Genomic DNA, 23,153 nt, shown 5'->3' with positions numbered 1-23,153 from the left:
GTTCAGTGGCCAAGATTCTCTTTCTTTTAGATCAAAATTTTCTCAGCACAATTACAAATTCTCTTATACAGGGCATTCCTTATCTGTAACAATCATATCTAGCTTCTCTTTGCTGAAGCATTTGTATCTTGAGTAGTTCTCAGCGGACTGGGTCTCACTTGTGCCACTACAGGGACACGTCAACATTTTCTTCCTATAACCAGAAGATATCTTCCTAAAGAAAAATCCCTGCCCCCACCCTACTATAGCCTTTTTCTCCTGGACGAGTCAGCATGAATCACATTTTCATACTTCTTCTAGTTAGGCTTTCAAAGACATGAAGCAGTATCTTAATAATATACAACATATCAAACAACTGATGGCCCTACTGTTGGTATTTCATCTTCTTTCTTTATTCCTTAGAAAGCAAATTGTGTTTACAGCTGCTCCTCCATGTGCATGCACCCATACGCATATACCTGCATCCAAGGCTGGCAAGAAAGCTCTCTTCCTGTGTCTTATTTATTTATTTATTTATTTATTTTAAAAAAGCCAGGTTTTGAATTCTGAGGAAAAGTATGAACATGTTCTTTCCCATATATTCTTACTAGAAGTGAATGGATTTAAAATAGATTTTAAAATATAATAAATTTTGATAGTGTGTTAGGGTTCTTCAGGAAAATGGAACCAGTACTTTGGGGGACAAGGAGAAAAAGAGATGGGAGACGGGGAGAGGGAGGGAGGGAGAGAATGGGAATGAGCATTATGAATTGACAAGTTTCAATATCTGCAGGCTGCAAGCTAGATCCCAAGTTCCAGTATGAGTTTGAGTGCAAAGGCCTGAAAGACTAATGCCCCAGTTCAAAGCAGTCACACAGGGAAGGTTCACCTCAAGAAGGTGATGTTCTTTACCTAGTCTACCAAATTCAGTGTCAATCTCATCCAAAATACATTCTCACCCCAATACATTCTTCCTCAGCCAAATTATGTCCTTGCAGATACACCCATAATAATATCACCATTATCACATCTGCAAATTCCTCCATTTTGTTTTCGCTGGTGATTTTTTTGGGGGGATATAGCTCACATGAAAGAAGTTCACAATTTTGACAGTGTTATTATTTCCCATTATTGCTGATTTCATTTTCTGGGCTCTAAATCTTCACATGCAGATGTTACCTTTAAGGTTTTATATTTTTGAATTAAAAAAAACTAAAATGAATGTTGTCTAAAAATGGAATCTTATAAAACCTTATGGCAACCTACCCCAATCTCTGATAACTGAAACACCCCAATGTATTTCAATATCATTGAAACCTGTCACTCTTGACTTAGTCCAAAAATGTCTCTCACCATGAAAGACTGTAAAATGATGGTTAATTTTTAATCAACAAGGAAATAGATGAGAACAATTATTAGTTAGACTCTCAGTCAGAAGATGTTCACTGGCTCACTGATGTTCCAGATGAAGTACAGATTTATGGAGTAGGCTTTTCTTTAATCAACGATTACAAAAACTTCCTATTACTTTGGCCTTATTTTCATGGGAGTTTTTTCCATCTTACTTTCTGTTTTCCGTATGTGATCCACAAGAAAGACTGGACTTCTAAACATGCTATCGCCTCTAGAAGCTCAGGAAAGTCTACCTACAATGGAGGTGGTAGCAGCAATATTTATTTGTTTGACCTGAAAAGGGTAATTGTATTTTGCTATTTTAGTTAGATTTTTTTGCCACTGTAACCAAAAGACCTGACAAGCTAGTCAGGACCTTAAGCAAGACCCAGAGATACAGGTGTCAGAACCGCTACCTGACAAGAACAACACAGAGGAGGAAAAGTTTATTTGGGGCTCCTGGTTTTGCTCTGGGTCCAAGGTGAGGCAGATCATCACTGACAGAAAAGTGTTGGGGAGGAAGGCAGCTCAGGACACATCATTCAGGAAGCAGAGAGAGAGTTCCATTTACCAGGGACAAAATATATGCCCAAAAGGCACACCCTGGTAACCTGCCTCTTTCAGCTACATCCTACTTGCCTTCAATTACCACCCAGTAAATCCATTCAAGGGATTAATGTGCCAACTAGGTTAAGGTTCTCATATCCTAATTATTTCACTTTATATTTTTATATAAATACAATTCTTATATTGTCTCATACATGAGCTTTTGAGGGCTACCTCATATCTAAACCATAACACTTGCTCTGAGGGTGTAGCTATCAAATCCACAGCAGAATAAATTTCTGATGGGGAGAGGGTACAAGTTAGGGGATGTCCTTAAACAGGACCCAGAGATGGAGGTGTCAAAACAGCTACCTTTTTCAAGCAGCAGCCGATCACAGTCATGTGTTGCTTAGTGGTGGAAATACATTCTGAGAAAAGCATTGTTAGGCAATTTCATTGTTTAGGAACCCATAGAGTGTATTTCCACCAATCTAGATGGTGTAGCTGACTACACAGTCTATGTGGAGCCCATTGCTCCTAGGTGTCAAACCTGTCGAACACGTTACTATACTGAAAACTGTAGGCAACTGAAACACAACAGGAAATATTTATGTATGTAAATATATCTAAACTTGGAAAAGGTACAGTAAAAACATAGTACACAAGGTAAACAAACCAACAGACCTACAAAGCTTTATCTGATTAGGGCACTACTGGAAATGGAGCTTGCAGGAGTGAAAGTTGCTCTGGGTGAGTCAGGGGGTAAATGGTGAGTGAATGTGAAGGCTCAGGACAGTACTGTACACTGCTGTAGGCTTTATAAACACTGTGCATTAGGTGGCACTGAATTTATTTTAAAAACATCTTTCTTTAATAATAAATTAATCTTAGATTATTATGATTTTCTACTTTATGAACTTAATCATTATTTTAATTTTTGACTCATTTGTAATGACAGCTTAAAACAAAACACATTGTTCAGCTGTATAAAAGTATTTTTCTTTCTTTAAATCCTCATGCATAACCTTTTTCTATTTTTAATTTTTTTTCTATTTAAACTTTTGTCAAAGACTAAGACACAAACACAGACATTAGGCTGGACTTACAGAGGATTGGGATCACCAATATCTCTGTCTTCCACCTCTACTCTTATCCCACTGGAAGGTCTTCAGGGGCATTAACTAATATGGGCAGTAACAAATATCATCTATGCTGATAAAATGCCTTCTTTTAGAATATCTCCTGAAGGAACAACCTGGGCTGTTATATAGTTTATCTCCTCCCCCACTTTTTTTTTTTAAAGAGAGAGAGAGAGAGAATTTTTAATATTTTTTTATTTTTTAGTTCTCGGCGGACACAACATCTTTGTTGGTATGTGGTGCTGAGGATCGAACCCGGGCTGCACGCATGCCAGGCGAGCGCGCTACCGCTTGAGCCACATCCCCAGCCCACCTCCCCCATTTTTAACGAATAGAAGGTGTAGACTCTAAAATAATGATTAAAAGTAGCCAGGGAGGTGGCTCATGTCTGTAATCCCAGCAGCTCTGGAGGCTGAGGCAAGGAGGATCATGAGTTCAAAGCCAGTCTCAGCAAAAGTGAGGCACTAAGCAACTCAGTGAGACCCTGTTTCTAAATAAAATATAAAATAGGGCTGGGGGTGTGGCTTAGTGGCTGAGTGCCCCTGAGTTCAATCCCTGGTACCCACTCACCCCAAAAAGAAAATAAAACGTATTGTACATGTACTATGTAACATATTAATGGTATACGCACAATATATTTAGTATAATATAAACTATGTGGTATACACATAAACTAGTAACAATCATTTGCTATTACCAAGTATTACATACTGTACACAATTATATATTCTATACTTTTACACTACTGGTGGCACAGTAGGTTTGTTTACAATAGTGTCACTGTAAGCACATGACTAATGCACTGTGTTAAGATGTTATGATGGCTATCATGTCACTATACACTAGGATTTTCCCAGCTCCATTATAATCTTAAGAGACCACAGTTCTATATGTGGTCCATCCTTAACTAAAATTCAGTATACTGTGGGTTTACTGTCTTAGGTCAGGTTCCCCAGAAAGGGACCAAGACAGGGATTTTTGAGAAGGTAATTTATCACAGGAGCCCTCTCAATGGAAGAGAAGTAAAAAAAGTGAGATAGGGCAAGGGGCATAAAATAAGGCTAAGGTCTCAGCTGGGACTAGCTTCAGCCTGTACCTGACAGGGAATTCTGGGGCATGAATTAGACCACAAGTGAGTCTCACTTTGAGACAAGGGAGACCGTCCTATACATAACCCTATCAAATAGGCCGTGGATGGAGGCACTGTACTCTTTCAATGGATCATGGCTAACTGGTGGGGGACGTTCTCTGGAGAAGGAGCAGCTGTGGGTTCTGAGCAGCGACCCTCAAGGCTGGTGGGGGTGCCTGCAGCCAGTGAAGGGGATGTGAGCAGGGCACCAAGAGCATCCTCCAATAAGAAGATTCTTTTCCTTTTCTCTCCCTCTCAGGAATTTTTTAAATAATAGAAAAGAGAAGCAGATAAATTCCCTTGCTTTTATTTAAGGAATAATATTATTAAGGTTCTTTGAATAAATGTTTTTTTAAATTGTTGGCCAGAGTTAACTACAACTGCAGTTGGAATCTTTTGGTTTGCTAGTAATTTGTGGTGATATGCTTGGAAGAATTCCCAGGCTGTAAGTCACATCGGTTTCCATAAAACCATAGCAAAAATTGGTTATGTGCAGAACATGTTTTCCTTAGTCACCACCTACGAAGACAAGGTTCCTTGTATGTCACTTTAAATCTATAAAATCTAAACTTTTCATTTATGATCATTTTTCAGACATATGATCAGCACGTATTTTTGGAAATATTTGATTCAGAAAAGCCAGCAAGTCTTCAAGGGGGTGAATTTGGCCTGGGATGAAACACTAACTAGCAACAGACACAGAATGATCTGCTGTACGGTCACCTGCCCCATAAAATAGAGCCTACCTCTCAGCTTTAGGTTGATAATGCTGTGACTATCTGAGGGAATACCAATCAGTGGTGACAAATACTTCACCTTTTCAAGAGAAAATGGAAAACTGAGTTTTCTACACTAAAAACCCAACTTTGAAATATTGGAATAAACTTAAATTTGTAATATTTTCTGGGCCAGCTCTGCAGAAGTCAGACATAGTCCCAGGACACTGCTTTTGCTTTGGAGGTCTGTATGCTTGCTTGTAGCTACTGGATTTGAAATTTTCCTGGAATGTAAAATACATCTCTAATTTATCTTTATATCATACACAAAAGGGAGCCTTGCACTTAAGAGATTATCAGCAAACATTTATTAAATAACCTGTGAAAACTTTTGGAAGCTATTAGCATTAGTCTTTGACCATATTTAAGATGTGCAATTGATGTGGGGATTTAGATCATTAGAGATCCAGAGATAAAGAGCTTTCTCGACCTCTAGGAGTTCACAGTGACTAGATAAATGGGCATGTGGAAGACAGTGATAGTTTATGGGGCTGGAAATCAAATGAAAAGCGAACAAATGGAGGGTCTGTGAGAGGCAAGCCCTGACGAGGGCACACTGTGGATCAGGGCAGATTCCCTAGAGGAGGTAATAGTGGAGCTGAGTTTCAAGCCTGTCAGTAGGATGGCAGAAAGGAGAGGCTTTTTAGCAAAGGAAGCTCTGTGTGCAAAGGCATGGGGTTACTAGAACAGTGCGGATGAGGGAAGAGCTCACTGCCTGGCACCCAGGGTGAAGGATGGGAAGGGAAGAGATGAGACACCTGAAGTGGGTAGCAGTTAGGTTTATGTAGGAATAAAGCTTATGGGCCATGCTTGGAGCTCAGCCTGTCGTGTAAGAATCAGGGAAGTCCCTGAAAAATCAGACAAGGTGGAGGAAGAGCATGAGCTGCTACAAGGGCTAGGGCCTGCTGAGCAGCAGTGCACCCTCAACTCCTGTGTGGCAGGGGCTACAGTAGTGACACGCCTGCCTTTGCATCGCAGACACTTCCGGTCACCTGGGGTCCTTCACACGACCCTGGGTGTAACAAGGGTGGCATCCATGAAGCAAGAGCATTCTCTGGAGCTTAGCCCCTGAGCGAGCTGCGCTTGTGCTGATGAAGTCGGGAGGGAAAGGACCACCCTGAGGCTCTTGCAGTCAGTTCTGGCAACCTGATGTGCCTGGGAATGGCTCTGAGACCATGACAGTGAACCAGAGAGCTGGGAGTGAAGCCCACAGAAAAGCTCTACTCTCTTAGAGCAAAGATCTCTGGCCACTTCAGCTGCAGGCTGGTAGCTCAAGGGCAGATTGAATTACCCACTGAAAAGCAATTTGTTTGAATTAGTTGCTATCAATTACTATCTTATTTATCATAGAATCCCAATTCCTACCTGCCATGCTTCAAACACCACATCAGCTATTAAACTGATGTGTTCTGGTTCAAGGGCATATTTGGAACATGAGGTATACTAGTATGAGTCATTGGCTGTATGCACACTTGGAGAAAATCAAAATGTGTGTAAATAATAGAGTGGACCATCAGAAGACCCAACCTTTTTGTAGTTTGCTAATTAGCCGAGAACATCATTGACAAGAGTATTACCCCCAAATTCAGCTTTTCTATAAATTCTGTGCTAACCATTGCTGTTTTTGTGAATATAAGCTTTGTTTCTGTTAATTTAAATAACAAGTAAACAAGTAATATAAAACTTTATCCTTTTTATTGTAAATCAAAGATGCTTATATAACATGTAAAAGTGTATGTGTGAGACATAAAATACAGCTTAAGACAGCAATATGAGTATAGGAATTAGGAAGGATAAAAACAACTATAAAAGGCACAACTTGTAAACAAGGCTTAATTTATGATTATGTCACATGCCGTCATGAAATGCTTCTACATGCTGAAAAAAATTCCCGGAATCCAAAGTGTTTAAAGGTAACAATCTTATCAAAGTGTGTGTCTTATTCAGTTTGCACTGCTATAACAAAATATCATATAGTAGGTGATATAATTTAAAAAGAAACATAGATTAGCAAGGTGTGGTGACTCACACCTGCAAACACAACAGGAGGTTGAGGCAGGAGGATCACCAACGTGAGGCCAGCCTTAAGCAACTTAGCAGGACCTTTTCTCTAAAAGTGAAAAAAGATGGGGCTATAGCACAGTGGTAAAGCACCCAGGTTCTTTACTCATTACCAAACAACAACAACAAAAACCAAAATGTATTTCCCATAATTTTCAAGGCCTCAAGTCTGAAATGAGGGTGCTAGCCTGGCTGGGTTCTGACAACAGCTTTTTCCAGTTTGGGAACTGCTGATTTCTCATTTTGTCCTCTTGTGACAGAAAGCAGGGATGTGTTTATTTTTTATAAAGTAAACAATCTTCTCACAATGGCCCCAGTGTGACCTTATCTAACCCTAATCTGGTCTAAAGGTTCCACCTTCTAATACCAGCATTTAGGATTTCAACATGTGAATCAGGGGCGTGCATAGACATTCATACCAGAATTCATACCAGAGTTGTGTGCAGCAGAGATGAAATGTACTGAGCAGGAATGCCCTCTTATGAAAGGAGTCTAAGCAGATACATGCTGCTCGTTATTCTGAAGATATAGCTGAGAACCTACCGAACAAATTTTGTGAAAAAGTAAAATCATTGGGGGTATCGTCTACTGAAATTTATGGGAATTAAATGGTACCTTCCCACTTTAATGGTCTTGATCAATATTTTTAACGTTACTAATTAACATTTGGAGGAAGCACAGGAGGCCCCAGAGAGATATGACCTCAGGAAATTACTTCATTGTCAAAGTTAGAATGTTCTTTGGTCATTTATACACATAGATTGCCTTAGGTTCTTTCAGGAAAAATGTGGAGGATGAACAGGTGGATGGATGGGAGTATGGATGGAGAGACAGATTAACAGCGGGAATGAATCTCAACCCACACTTAGAGGTGTACAATGTAACAGTTGTTTGCATTTTTATATCTCTGATTGATATTTGGAGCTCACAATTCCACCCTAGAAGAGGAAACTTAAACTCAGTAAATTTAAGATTTCCTCTCCTTCCCAGAAGAGCTCTGGCTCAGGTCTAAAGTGCTCATGCAGAACCAGGCATTGAATTGCAGGAGAATATCTGTTTTCAAGTCACTTACACCCACAGGTTTTCACTCAGACTCTGAGGTTCAGCCTGGGCCTCAGTCGTTGGTCCATTCAAGTCACTGCAGGACTACCCAAGCCTCTTCTGTCTAGTTGGTGACTCTCCTCAGAGTTGGGCCTCATTTGAGTCATGGGATCATTTCTCTGCTGTCAGATCATCCTGGGTCATATTAACCCTGTAGTTTGGTCGTGGCTCTCCAGTCTTTTTCACCACCAAGTCACTCCTTCTGCTGCAGGGTGTAGATCCTCCCCTCCTCTAAATCTCTCAGGAGTCTGACCACTCCTCTGGGACTCTTGGCAGGGAGCAGAGGATCAGGCCTCTTTTTCTGGAGTCCACTCACTGATTTGTAGCCATTTTTGTCTGTTCTTTCTCTACATCTTCCCCAGCCTGGAGAAACTTTGAGAACTAAAGCAAATACATGGCTCTCAGGGTATTTCCACTTTCTACCTTGTTCCCCTGAGGCAGTAAACACAGGGGCAGTGATTGCCTAAAGGGGGTGCAGATGTGAGGAGATTAAAACAATGGGGTATGGGATGGCATCGATGTGGAGGAAGGAAGAGAAACAGAGATTTATAGAACAGAAGAAAGCTGAGGTTTGATGCTCCAGGACATGGTACTAAAAATCACTCCAGTTTGAATAATGAGTTACTCAAAGGGAGAATTTGCCAAATATCTGGAATGTTCCTCCTCACTGGCCTTTTCTGGGACATCTGTACACTCAGCACTTAGCTTGTCCTATAGCACTGTCACTCCTTGAAAACAAATTTCTCTGAAACCTGGTAAACGCTTTTTCAGTAGATTATTCATTTAATTGCCAAAACACATTTCTCAACTTACCTGAAACACCTCATAGAAATTAGCTCTTGACAGTGTTGATTTTCTTTTACTACCAGATTAATTTCCACTGCCAGGTTTGAGTTGCTTAACCACGGGGAGTTTGTGAGTTTTCTCTCCACCCATACACCCACCAATTCACCCACCTACTCAATATCTGATGAGCATCAACTGTGCTTGAAGAAGTAGAAATTCTAATAAGGACACAAGGGTTAGAACAAGGAGACCAGGCCAGACCACACTTCACAGATCAGTTCAGCCTTTATTCAGGAACAGGACTACACCTACAGGAATGGGCCCACTTTCCTGGTGGAAAATGAGCCACCGAACAAATGAGGGAACTGGGCTTATATGGGTTTGTGGGTGATGTAGTGAGCGTGTCCGCCTGCACACTCAGGAATCTGAGTCCTTGAGCTGGGGGTCAGTGGCCAGCACCTGGAGAGGAGTTGTCTTGAAAGAGATTAGTGTTTCCTAGAGACTGTCATTTCTAGGTTTGATGAGACAATGTCCCCCACCTGTGGCCATCAACTGGGAAGGATTTATCTTGGGAGAGAAGAGAGTCATCATTGTATGGCTTTCTTTTCTATTTCTTTCTCCCAGGCCTCACTACTTTGGGGTTTTTCATTTTCCATATCCATAACAAGAGTGTCATTGCTTCCAAGCATTTGGTCTACTGAGGGTGGGAGCTCTTTACCTAGAAAATTGTGATTCAATGTCATAAGGGCTTTGACAGAAGTTGGTGGAGTTGTGGGGAATCTTTACAAAGCTATCCCTAACTTCGTGATCCCCAGCTCAAAGATATCAGAAAAGGGTGCCTATACACCACTTCCCAGGCAATCACAGCTGTACTAAAGATATTTAATCCCTGTCAACTACCTACTGTCTATCTATCAGTCATCCATCTATCCATAGAGTTTTGAACTTCAGATGCAGGGGATTGAGTTATTGTGCCCTTTTATTCATGGCTAACAGCTGTTCACCAACTGCCTACTCACTAGTGAGGCTAGGCCCAGCAAGCTAGCAGGGGTCAGGAGGATACAGAAGTGGAAAAATTCACTGTAAATGAGACAATTAATCTTTCCATAGCACATTGATGGCTTATCTGCTTGATTTGTTGATTTACCACTTCATTATAGAAAGGACTGGAGAGGCAGCTGAGACTAAGATGCTGTACTGACCAGCGTCAACAGCAATCCTGCCTGGACTGTCCATTCTCCTTGACTGTAAAAACCAGGGAAAGCACAAAAGCATATGACTCACAAAGACCAAGGATAATAAACTTCTTTTGACAGAAGCTTGAAAATCTGTATTGTTGTTAAGGATAAGATTACTAGCTTAATTCAAAATCTTTTGGAGCTAGGCAGCTCTGTTGTCTTTCCTTCACTTTCTAGATCTCTTTCCCCCCTTTTTTATTGGTGCATTATAATCATTTCTAACAATGGGATTTATTATAATACATTCATACATGCACACAACAAAACATTATAATTTGATCAATTTCATTCCCTAGTACCTCCCCCTTTCTTCCCCTCCCTCCCCCTGCTCTCCTTCTTTTATTCTACTGGTCTCCCTTCTATTTTTTAAAATTTGTTCTAATTAATTGTACATGACAATAAAATGCATTTTGACACGTTACACAAATGGAACACAATTTCTCATTCCTCTGGATGTACGTGGTGCAGAGTCACTCTAGTAGTGTAATCATACATATATATAGTGTAATAACATCTGTCTCATTCTACCATAATTCCTATCCCTACCGCCCCCTACCTCACTCCCTTCTGCACAATCCAAAGGTCCTTCATTCTTCCCTCCCCTTCCAGCCCTCTCCCCCCCACACACACACTATGGATCAGCATCTGCTTATCAGAGAAAACATTCTGCCTTTGTTTTGGGGGGGATTGGCTTATTTCACTTAGCATGGTATTCTCTAGTTCCATCCATTTACCTGCAAATGCCATAATTTCATTTTTCTTTAAGGCTGAGGAATATTCCATTGTGTATATATACCATGTTTTCTTTATCTATCTGTTGAAGGGCTCTAGGTTGGTTCCATAGTTTAGCAAATATGAATTGAACTGCTATAAACATTGATGTGGCTGTGTCCCTGTAGAATGCTGATTTTAAGTCCTTTGGGTATAAACTGAGGAGTGGGAGAGTTGGGGCAAATGGTGGTTCCATTCCAATTTTTCTGAGGAATTGCCACACTGTTTTCCAATGTGCTCAACCCCTTTTTCTCTTGCTGGCATCTCTTCACCCTCGGCTCATTGCCAGCTCATGTTTTGGAACATGTTCTGTGACCACTATTCCTTCTTTGGGGGGAATAGCCCTCCCATATGAGTTCATTTGGTGATACCAGTTCAGGAAATCAGTGTTTCCTCTAGAAAGCAACTCTGTTTCCTCATTTGACCTGTCACAGGAGGTATAACTGAATGAAAATGAAGAGTAATGAAATAGTTTTCAATTCTCAGACATTTATTATATCAGTTGTTTACATTCCTGTTGTCCTTGTGAACTGGTAAGACAGAAGGGCTCCTCAGAAGGAATTTGGGCTTTGATATCAAGTAGCTCTACTTTAATTTCCAGTGTGTAATATACAAGCTGTGCATTCCTAAACAAATTACGTAATTTGTCTGAGTCTTGCTCTTCTCTGCTAAAACAGGGGTGATCATGGCTTTGCACTTTCTGCTTCCATTGTGCATGTGCTTCCCTTCACCCTGCAAGCCCTTCGTCTCTCGCTCCTTCTCACTTGATCTGAATTCCTTCCCATCCTGAAGACCAAATTCCAGTCACTATTTCATCAGTTGCCCCCACCTTTTTGAATTTTCTGTCCCTTTTGAATTCTTTATTACAATTAGATATTCCCTGTGCTCAGTTAGCACTTCCCACTCACTGCCTTTTGAAAACATTATTGTTAAAAAGAAGGAAGAGAAAGCCAAAGAGGTAGGTGGAGAACAAACTGTGTTCTTTTGCTGAATTTCTGGTTAGGCCTCCATCAAATGCACTCATTCTAAATTCCTTCAGCAGTCTATAAGACTGCTCTGGGATTTCCTAGGTAGGAATGTCTAAATTCTATTTTCATTTACCTCATTCCAGTTTTACAAATAGCTGAAAACTGCTATTGGACCACAGACATGAGCCTTCTGACCCTTCCTAGCCCTTTCCCCACTTCCTACTAGGGCCAGTGATGAGCTTTTCCTCTAACAAATGAGGCCAGTATTGTTGCTGCTAAATGACACATTAGAACTTCCCACCAGCAGTTGGAACTATTTCACTAACACGAGCACCTAGTTGGAACCTACGTCTTTTCATTTTCATTCCTGCTCCCCTCTGGCAATGATCTTCTCTAAAACACTTCTAACACTGTGGACAAAGCTGTTTTCTTGCATCCAGCACTTTGACCAGTCCTGTAGTAATTTAAAATGGTCCTCCAGAAACTCAACCTCATTTCAAAGCCCTTTATCAGACCACAAACAGCATGTTTGTTCTGGCTCCCCACCAGCTCTACTCCATTTCCATCCTGGAACCGTGTTGTACCATTAGCTTGGAAGATGGCACATTCTCTGAATCAGGGTCCCCTAGGACACCTGCCTCAACCCTGCACACATGTGATGATGCTCAACAGTCATGAGTGCAACTAGCTTTCATTCTGCTCATCCTCAATGAACTTGTCATTTGTTTATTTTTATACTTGGACATCATAGGATGTCTCTTAAGTCATTTGTATTTTTCTCATGGATTTTTCATAGCCCGGTTCTAACATTTTTCCCCAGAAACCTACTGATAACATAGCATTCTACTACATATATTTATCAATTTCTACAAATGCTGGATCATCCAGCATAGTCCCATTTTGAGGTTTGAAAAATATGGTTCTCAAAATCTGCTTCTAGATTTCAAGCAGTCTTCCATTCTGTTGCAGAGGCAAGATTGCAAAACAAAAATTAGAGACCTATAAATTAAAAGTGCCAGGGTAATGATACACTGTGTCATTTTAGAGAAGCTCAGGGTCAGGAAGGCAGGGAACCCTTTCCATGCAGTGAAAGCACATGGCTTTATCAGAATATTCTACTCATTCCCACTTTTAAAGTAATACACTTGTCAATGTCCTAAGGGATATGTTATCTGGAGTTGGAGGGAATTGAAAGACTAGTAAACAGAAGATGCTCAATTTTATCAGAAATCAGGAAGAAACAATTAAAACCACAATGTGCCAAAATCTGAGAAGATATTATTAAATATTTTCAGCAAAATTATTTTTCTTCATCATTATCATCATTTAAAAGCCGGATATATCTAGTGTTGGTGAAACTGAGAAGTAAATAATAATTTTTATATATTTCTAGTACCAAGAAGTATAAATTGAAAGGACCAATTTAGCAATATATTCCTTGACTAAGCAATTTCGATTTTAGCTATATATTAACTTAGAGAAACTCTTGCACATATGCAAAAGCGTATTATCTTGATCCATTTTATGCTGCTGTAGTAGAATACCTGAGACTGGGAAACTTCTAATAAATGGAAATTATTTGACTTATGATTCTGGAAGCTGAGAAGTCCAAGATGGAGAGCCATCATCTGGGAATGGCAGAAGGTGGAAGACAGGGGAGCATACATGACAGTAAGCAATCAACCCACAGCCTCCAGCCCTTTTGTAATCTGCACCGAGGTCACTAATCCAATCATGCAGGTGGAGCACTCATGATCTGGACACCTCCCATAAGGCTCCACCTCCCTACACTGTCACACTGAGGAGTAAGTTTCTAATGTATACTTCTGGAGGGACACATTCAAACCACAGCATGCACACACACACATTTATGTGTACATATATACACACACATATAAATCTTCCTTGACAATTTTTATGATAGTGAAAAATTATAAATAATCCATAGGACCATGAAGAAAAACTGAATAAATATAATAGTAGAAGAATCATATGATTCATATGATGTGATATTGTATAATAATTCAAACGAATGTATGAGACTTATACATTTTAGTGTGAATAAATCTCAAAAACATAAGTTATGAAGCAAATTATGAAGGATGCATTCTGCATGATACTGTTAATGTTACTTTGAAAATACATAAAACATCTCTCTATATATTTTGATGATTCTGGCTCTTCTACTTATCATATGATCTTGGGCAAATTACTAAACTTCTCTGTGCTTCAGTTGCCTCAGCACCAAAAGAGAAGTGACAATAATACCTACCTTGTAAAAGGAACAGGTCACAAGTAAATACTAGGGAATGCTTAGAACAGCACTGGGCACATCATAAGCACTATATATGTTAATTGTTAGTATTATTATTATCATTGATGTATAGAAAAAGTGCACAGAAAGTGATAGAAACATCAACCCACCTCAAGATTGTGATTACCATTGTGCATAATTCCACAACAGCAATTTCATTTATATCTATAACATTCTATTTATTTAAAATTGGCTCTACCAGGGTGAATGTCAGCAGGACATACATGGAAATTATGGATACGGGTACTCCTAGCTGTCCTTTTTAATGCTTATGACACTATCCAGTGTTGTGAAAGAGAACCAACCTTACTCCATTTTCCTAAGAAATACCTTGAGAAAACTTCATTTTCTTCTTATTTTCTAGCAGTTAGAGGAGCAATTATATCACGTTTGACTGATGTGCATAAGAAAACAAATACTTTTGAATGAGTCTCCCAACTTAGTGGAAAGTATAAAATTTATATCAAATAAAATATATGATTCCAAATTAACACTAGAGACTGTGGTGACATAGTTCTCCTTATTATTAAAAGAATATTTTCTAAACTCCTTTTCTGGCCCTCATCTCCAGGTACAGATTTTGGACTCATGGTGGTCAGAATGTCATGTTCAGAGGGTATTATGAAATGCCATACTGACAGAGAGATGCTACTCCTAGCTGGCAGCATCTCTATAAGACTCCTGTTATAATGAGAATTCTTTTAATTAAGAGCATCGAATCTCCTCTTAATTGGAATTGAAATATTTGAAGAATGCACTTTCATGATCTGATGGATCCGATGGGCTCAGTACTGAGATCTGAACTCCTCAATTGCTGAGCCATTAACAGAGGGCCGGTTCTCCTCAGGGCTGCACGGGTCCTGCCACATTTGTAAAGTCAAGTCCTAGAATGAGGAGACTTAGGCGTGGTTGTCAAGTGAGTCAGGCTTGTGATCATTCCTAAGTCCTTTCTGAAAGGCCCATACCTGTCTCATTGTTGTCACAATCCTAGGGTAGGTCTTGAGCCAAGCCAGAGCAGCAGAGAAAGTCGTGGTGCAACCTGGAGAATTTCCTACGCAGTTTGCCTTCCCAAACCAGCTCCACTCCCGGAGTTGGCATGAGTCATTTCCACTGCTTCCCACCCGAGGGAGTGAAAGAGGCTCTCCTTGTGCAAGTGTCGCTGCCTGAAGGTGTTTCTGCTTCATTACAGCAAAAGCAAACCACTGGGTTCACTCTAAGCTAAGGAGTGTTCTCCAGCCCTAGAGTTGATTTTCTGCTGATCCACGTTTCACCCTACCTGTTCTTATCATTTCCCAAAGGACAGTGTCAAGTTGACCTTTCTTGAGTGCTTAAATGTGTGTTTTAAGTCACTTAAATCCTCACAATAAGCCTGTGGTTGTAGGTATTGTTATTTCCACTTCAAAATGGGGAATTAAGTATTTTTTAAATTTTTTTATATAATTATAAGATGGACAGCATGCCTTTATTTTATTTATTTATTTTTTATGTGGTGCTGAGGATTAAACCCAGTGCCTCACAAATGCTAGGCAAGTGCTCTGACACTGAGCTACAGCCCCAGCCCAGGAATTAAGTCTTTTTTTTTTTTTTAAAGAGAGAGTGAGAAAGGAGAGAGAGTGAGAGAGAGAGAGAGAGAGAGAGAGAATTTTTAATATTTATTTTTTAGTTCTCGGCGGACACAACATCTTTGTTTGTATGTGGTGCTGAGGATCGAACCCGGGCCGCACGCACGCCAGGTGAACGTGCTACCGCTTGAGCCACATCCCCAGCCCCAGGAATTAAGTCTTAAACAGAGAAAAAGTTTCTAAGTAACACAATATGTGGCAGAGTGAGTATCAGATTTGAAGTTGTGTTGATCTAATTGTGAAACTTGAATTTTTAATGGCTGTATTACAATTTGGACCCCTTCATCCTAGGAAGCTTTTCCTAATTATGTGGAGGAATGAAAATTACAAAAAGAAGAAACAGAGTGGAAACACTCATAAGCGCATAATCAGGCATACTCCTTTGAATGTGTGAAGAATCCATGAGGAAAAAAAAAAAGTTACTGTCAGAAATCTCGTCTTGTCAGGGAGAGGTAAATAAGATTAGGGAAGAAATAAAGCTCAGGTCTGCCTTTTTTCCCCAACATTTCTAAGATGCTTTTTAGTCATTATTTTCAAATCATCCCGAAAATGTGCCACCATTTGTTTTGCACTGTCTATGATACCTGTCAGGATGGGACTTCCAAGCCATGATGTCGAGAATCCCTAGAAAGCACTGGACTGCTTTCAGTGGTATTGACCTGAATTTTCATGGGAGAAACCTTAGTAAATCCATTTCAGACCATGGATAAGCCCATTGTGTCCATTTTATGGTGTTATAGTCCTTAAACACAAGAGCTGTCTTTCCAGATATTCTTGTATGAAAACAGAACAAAACATGCAAAAAAATGTAATGAAAATCAAAATACAAGGAAAGGATCTGAGTCTAGATTTTTATCTTAAATAAGTTCATTTGCTACTGGATTCCATAAAGCTAATCTGAAGCTCTAGGATTGGAAACAGACTTGTTTTTGGTGGATAGCTCTTGGTAGTCATTTCTCGGTCAAAAACCAGCTTGTTGCCAGGCATGGTGGCGCATGCCTTTAATCCCAGTGGCTGAGGCAGGAAGATCACAAGTTCAAGGACAGTTTCAGCAACTTAGGGAAGCCCTAAGCAACTTAGTGAGATCCTGTCTCAAAATAAAAAAACAAACACACACACAAAAAGGGCTGGGGATGTAGCTCAGCGGTAAAGCAACCCTGGGTTTAATCAACCAAACAACAACAACAACAACAAACACATTAAAGAGGAGCTGGCAATTTCTAGGAATTGGTCCACCTGATTTTTGATGCTTGCTCTTCAGGAATATTAAAAGCTCAGGAAGGAAAGGGAATGTGAAGACAGGGTTTGGTGAACTGTCTCGGTACTCAGTATTTCAAACCTGTGTGGGGAACAATTATCTCCACGGCCTGATGGAGAACAAGAAGAAGGAGTTGCACAAGGGAAGTGATGCCAGATGTCAGACAGTAAAGTATCTGGGGAAGTGTCCAACTGGCATTGCTTTGTGTCCCTCATTTCAAACACAAAAACACATCTGCCTAGTTTGGGCAAGGTGTTAACTTGTCTGGCAACAGAGCTGAACTGATCTTTGCAACTCTGAGATTCATTCCATGATTTCTGCCAGGGGAAACCATAGTGTGAGCATCCAGGTCATTTTCTAGGTATTAGAATAATAAGGCGCTTACTTGCAAATATGAACAATCAATGAAGTGAAGGTTAACGATTGGTGTGGAACTGAAATAGGAAGAGTTCCCCAGGAAAATTGCTTTGGCTCCCTAAGATTAAAATACAAATGTCTGAAGAGTTTACCTTTTGGAATGCCTAAGAGGTGCAGCAGGTAATCAGTTTGGAATTCAATGCAGGTCAGGCTTCTCTAAATGAAGTAGAAAATGGTGGAAGCAGTAACGAGGCTGGGAAACTGGTTCGGAGTTAGTCTCCTTCTCCCTAGGGTGAGGATATCTCTGTTTCTCTCCTGGAGTACACCTTGGCAAATCTGAGAGACACGATGATGGTGAGCCACTGGGGCAAAGAGAACAATGTAAACTTGCTCTAACTTCCCAGCCATGACGGTGATGTCCCTTGAAACGCAGCTTCTTCTTACTCCGCCCCTTTCACACAGCTCCACCAGAACCCGTCTCTACACTGGGACTCTGTTTCTCTCTCACTATTCTCTCCAGCTTTCCCCACTGCAGCATGGATTTAAACTACTCCTTTCAGGTCCACTCCCCTTTGGGCGTTTGAAACACGGCCTTTCATGGAATGGTCAGGAACATTTCCTGGCCAAGGAAATACCCATTAACAAATATTCATTCAGGTTTTTTAAAATTTCAATTAAATTTTCAAACATGAAATCATATCTCAGTGAATTCGTTTTTCTCAAGGTAAGTAGCATGGTTTTTCCTTTCTTCTTCTCTTTTATCTGGGCTAAGGATGTAAATCATTAGCAAATTATATAAAGCTAGCAGAGTTTGCAATTATTTTATGGCATCAGTAGTTGCAGGTTCCCCTTGCCAAATCACCAGAGAGCTTGTGACAGCAACATAGCTAGCTGCTGGGCTGGGGCTGTGGCTCAGTGGTAAAGCACCTGCCTCGCACATGTGAGGCACTGGGTTCAGTCCTCAGCACCACATAAAAATAAATAATATTGTGTCCAACTACAACTAAAAAATATATATTTAAAAAAACATAGCTAGCTGTTGACTTTCAGTGTATATAATTCTTCAGGCATATTGGGAAAATTGTTATGGTAAAAATCAATTGAAAATAATTATATAATTGCCTTCAGGTGGGTGTGAATCCAGATGGTCCCTGGAATACAGCCGGTAAGAACCTACTCCAAGCATCTTCCATTATCATTCCCACTTGGATAAACAGGAAGGAGCCTCTTGACTTTGGACACATGGTAAATTTTACCTTATATGTATTTTACAGTAAACAGTTGATGTGATCATGAGGATATACAGATTAATGAGGGTTAATACACAGATATGCAGATAATCAATATGAATTAAATTCATGGGACTCTGGAAAGTTTTAATGTTTTGCTCCTGGAAGGAAAAGTATTCTCCATTTCTCCAAAATAAGTTCCAATTTTTGGTGTTTTTTTTCTCTTTAAAGATTTTACTTCTCAAAACTTTTCTTTTTAATCTAGAAGACTGAAGAAAATAAAATAGCAAACACTTTTTAAACCAGGCCTTTCAATCATCAGGACTGAAGACTTCTGGTATATGGAAGCAAAGTCCAGTGAAATGTGGATCCCTGTAACCGTTGACACAGAGAAGCATGTGTCAGTGCCCACAGCTCTAAGTCCAGTGAAATGTGGATCCCTGTAACCGTTGACACAGAGAAGCATGTGTGAGTGCCCACAGCTCTGGTGTCCGGCACTTACCAAATGCTTGTCAAGAGCAGTTTGAATGAGGGCAACTATGCCAGTGGAGAAGGGATGAGCATTTTTTTTTTTTTTTTTTTGGTGGTGACACATGGTCTCTCAGAGGTAGGAGCCTGCTGCTCTAATTGCTGCATTTGACCTTTCACCTTTCCATGTTGATAGTGGGTTTAGTTAAAGACTAAGTGTTAAATTTGTTTGGATTTGAATTTATTGTTAAATTTTCTTCTGTGGGGAAAGGAAGTTGCTGGATGGAAAAGTACCATTACAGACGCTTTATCAACTATCATAGGAAAGCATGTTTTCAGATACTTCAACTCAGGTACTTGTAACATGAAAAAACAGGGTTAAAACTTGGCTTATCAGTGGCCATCTGAGAGCACTGAAGTGCCTCCTGAGCATCGTGTAGGCTCCAGAATAAACCCTGGGTAATATGCTGGCTCTGTGACCACTGACAAATTTTGTAATCTCTTTAAAACTTGATTTTCTCATGTTTAAAACTGAACAATGCCAGTAACTTGCCTCTTATGGTTGCTTTGAGTTTTACTATATATGTGAGTATTCAGAATGGGCCTGGACAGAGTCCATGCTCAAACACTACCAGCAACACACACTCTTTCCTCAGTTCCCTAAGAAATTGAAACAATAGCCAAAGAGTTCCCTGAATTCTTCAGATAATTATGGCTATGCAGACACAGATGCCCAATATAGAAAAAGGGAAGTCATACAAAGGAGTAAGAAACTGGAGGGAATGATATTTTCAGAATTCTCTTTTAGATTCTTCATAACAGGAGACGAAGAAATTTGAAAACAATCCAACTCTTCCAGGGCAAGGTAAAGTGCTTGCTTTGGGCTAGCTCTTCTTTTGGACCAGCTCTCCATCTTTTTGATGAAAGAATATCCATAGTCAAAGCATTCCCTGGAAACCTGGGAAGGCTGAACTAGCACTAACTGCAAAGCCTCCTGAGTAGAGGGAAGGAGAACTCTGCTCTGAGGAAGCCACCTCCTGCAAGGCTGCACAGATGCCACCTTTACAATGCCTCTCTGACCACCATTCTTTGAATTGCGATTGTTACCTACTGCTTTCTTCTGCTCCTTGCACTCAGTCCCTCCTTCTTTGCTGCATTTCTTTTCTCCATGGTACTTAGTATCTCCTAAGACATTCCATAATTTGCTTATCTGTGTGTTTACTGTTCATGGCAGTCTCTCTTTGCTTGAATTCAAGTTATATGAGAACAGAGAACAGTGCCTAGTACATAGTCGGTGTTCCCTAAATATCTGTTGAAGTGATGAAGGGCTAAATGAATGAGTTAGTGATTCACTGAATGAGTGAAACTGGGTGAGGGTATGGAACGGTTCAGCAGGACTTCACCTATTCTAATTACTTGGATTGCTCATGCTTCCAAGATCCAATCAGACATAACAGCTAGGAAACAGAGAAGTTATCTTCAGTAGTGCTTTTAGTTTCATTTGAAAGCTATGGGATGGACTTAGGCAGCCAAGGAATTCTTGTATACCAGCCTTCTCCCTCCTCAGTTCCTGCACCAAGTGATAGAGACAGGAGGTGGCTGGTCCTGGTTGCTGCCAGCACTCCAGCACTGGGAGGTTGCTGAGGATCTGTGGGAAGCAAGCTTGAGGGCAAATTCCTCTCCAGCACACCTCTGTCTCTGCCTCTGGGTGGGGATTGGTTATAAATGGTGCAAAGCTTCATACCTCATTGAACAGAGATGTGTGAGAGTCTACTCTGCACTGTCAGATAGCTTCTCAGTGTCCTGTCTTAGCATGCTTTATTCTCTGACTCTTCTGATCTATCTGTCAGTGGGTGGGAAGTGGTAATGAGAAATCGTAGGATAGTTTAGTTTTTGTTTCCAAAAGATGAGACCTACCCACCTCTGACCAGTGGAAAATGCTTAGCCAGGAAACAGTCCTGTATAAGGTACGTGGCTTTAAAGTAACCAACTGCTGACAGCCATCACCAGAGATATGAAAAATTGTGCTCCAAATGTATAATATGAACTGTTATGCATTCAGCTCTCATTTGTTTTTAAAAAATCAATTAAAAATTAAACCACTTACAATAACCAGAATGGAGTTATAGATGGAAACAATCCTCTATATATCATTGACTCAAGAGCCATATACCAACTAGTCCCTAATTGTCTCTGCTGCCCTTTTTCTGCAGTGCCTAGACCACAGCCAACACATACAGCAATTTGTCATTGCCTTCTCCTGTTTTAGCACATACTTGGAATGCCTTCTTTTCCTTTGAGCCTATTTAATAACCCTTGGATCTTTTCTGACTCAGCTAAATTTCTTCCTCACCTGCATGGTTTTGTTTTGGGTAACTGGTTTCCCTCATCTCACCCTCTCCTGGACTGCACTTAATCCACATCCCATAATCATTAGCTCAGTAGTCTTGCCTTGCTCTACATTTGTAGATTGGATTGTGGCTGCCCAGCATTGTGACATTGTTAAGTCCCTGTGTCTTTCTCAATTGTTTTCTTCTTTGTGTCTCCTCTTTAACATCAGTTTCCTCCATCCCAGTCTGATACTAGAATAATCATGTTAAAAGAATAAAAGTGACCATATTATTTTTTAAAAAGCTTCTGTTTCCCCATTGTCACCTATGGGATAGAATCCAAATGCTTTTAGCTTCGTAGTCAAGACCCTTCAATGTCTAATCCAACCTACATTCTCCCTGTGATGATTTTCCCTTTACATTTTGCCCATTTGATAGGTGACTTTGGTACCTAGAGGCTTTCTTGGGTACAGTTTCTCTCCTTGTGATAGCCTTTCCCCAGCTCCACCTATTCATCCTTTAAAAATCCTACTCAATTTTTCTACACCATCAGGCTCATAGTTCCCTAATAAAAGCCAACATCTAAAACTTCATTCATGTATCAGTCATTTATTGAGCATCTGTTACATTTTAAGGATCAATGTTAGGTATTAAAGACATAAAGATGAAAAACCTCAAAGAACTCAAGGAAAAATGTGACGAAGAATGAATAATCGCAGTGCTGGAGGATAAACACAGGTTGAGCATTACAGAGTACCACGGTAACAGGAAGGAAGGCAGCACATTATTTAATTTCAAAAGAAGGAAGTTGGGAAAGTTTTTGTGAATGAAATGATAGTAATTAACATGTTTGTTTTCCAATTTAACTCTGAACTCATCAAGAACAGAAACTGTATCTTAATTATTTTTCTATCTCTTGTAGCTAACAAGAGGAGACTGGACTAAAGGGACTTTAAATAACTTCCAAACCATATTCTTATTTTAGGAAATATCATCAGAATTAGGTAAGATGAAGTGTCATGATGAACCTACTTTCAAATGGGCTCTGGAGAGAAAGATATTAAATAAGCCGATTTTCTAAAATATGAATAATTTCTATAACCTGATTGTGTACCTAATAATACATCCTGAACTAGTCTTTCATCTTTTTGGTATACTTGAAAAAATTTTCATAATTAAGAGATAAAGTTATAGAAAAAGAATTAATGAAGAAAATTTCTTAATGCAACAAACAGGTAGCCATCAAACTGTTGAGTTCAGGGCCCAGTGACTCAACACAGGCAAAGTTGGAGTACCAGGAAATCCTCCTGGCATAAATAGAATGATAGTTTCACAGTAAGACTAACATGAGCAAGTTCTGTAGAATTTCACAGAACTAAACAGTGAGTCCAAAATTGCAAAGATTCACACATCTCTGGTTTTGATGTGTGAGAAAGATAAGTAGGTCTTGCAGGCTACAATTGCCCAGGAACGTGTGCGTGAGAAGATGTGCAGCTCTACACAAACTATATGTTGAACATATGTGTTAAGAGTTTCTTTTTTATTAATTAAACGTTTTAATATAACTTTGGGAAGCAATGCTCATTCTAAAATTTAGACATTCTTTGGAGAGAATAGGCCAGATATATAGGTCAGCATAATTCTCTGAAAATGATTACCTTGAAAAAGAAATATGTTTGAATGCAACTT

General features: G+C 39.9%; 1 long non-coding RNA gene across 1 annotated transcript in view; it reads left to right on the top strand.

Annotated features, from left to right (window-relative positions):
• Positions 1–22,471, top strand: part of LOC308652512 — a 204,949-nt gene extending 182,478 nt beyond the window's left edge. Inside the window, exons 3-4 of the long non-coding RNA XR_014022801.1 lie at positions 18,566–18,682; positions 22,387–22,471. This is a non-coding gene — a long non-coding RNA (uncharacterized lncRNA). The remainder of the gene's footprint in view (positions 1–18,565; positions 18,683–22,386) is intronic.
• Positions 22,472–23,153: the final 682 nt, after the last annotated feature.

This window comes from Spermophilus citellus (assembly GCF_964194105.1).
Source record: "Spermophilus citellus genome assembly, chromosome: 6".
Lineage (NCBI taxonomy): Eukaryota > Metazoa > Chordata > Mammalia > Rodentia > Sciuridae > Spermophilus > Spermophilus citellus.
Note: the sequence above shows the minus strand (reverse complement) of the source record. Positions and strands in the feature narration are given on the sequence as shown.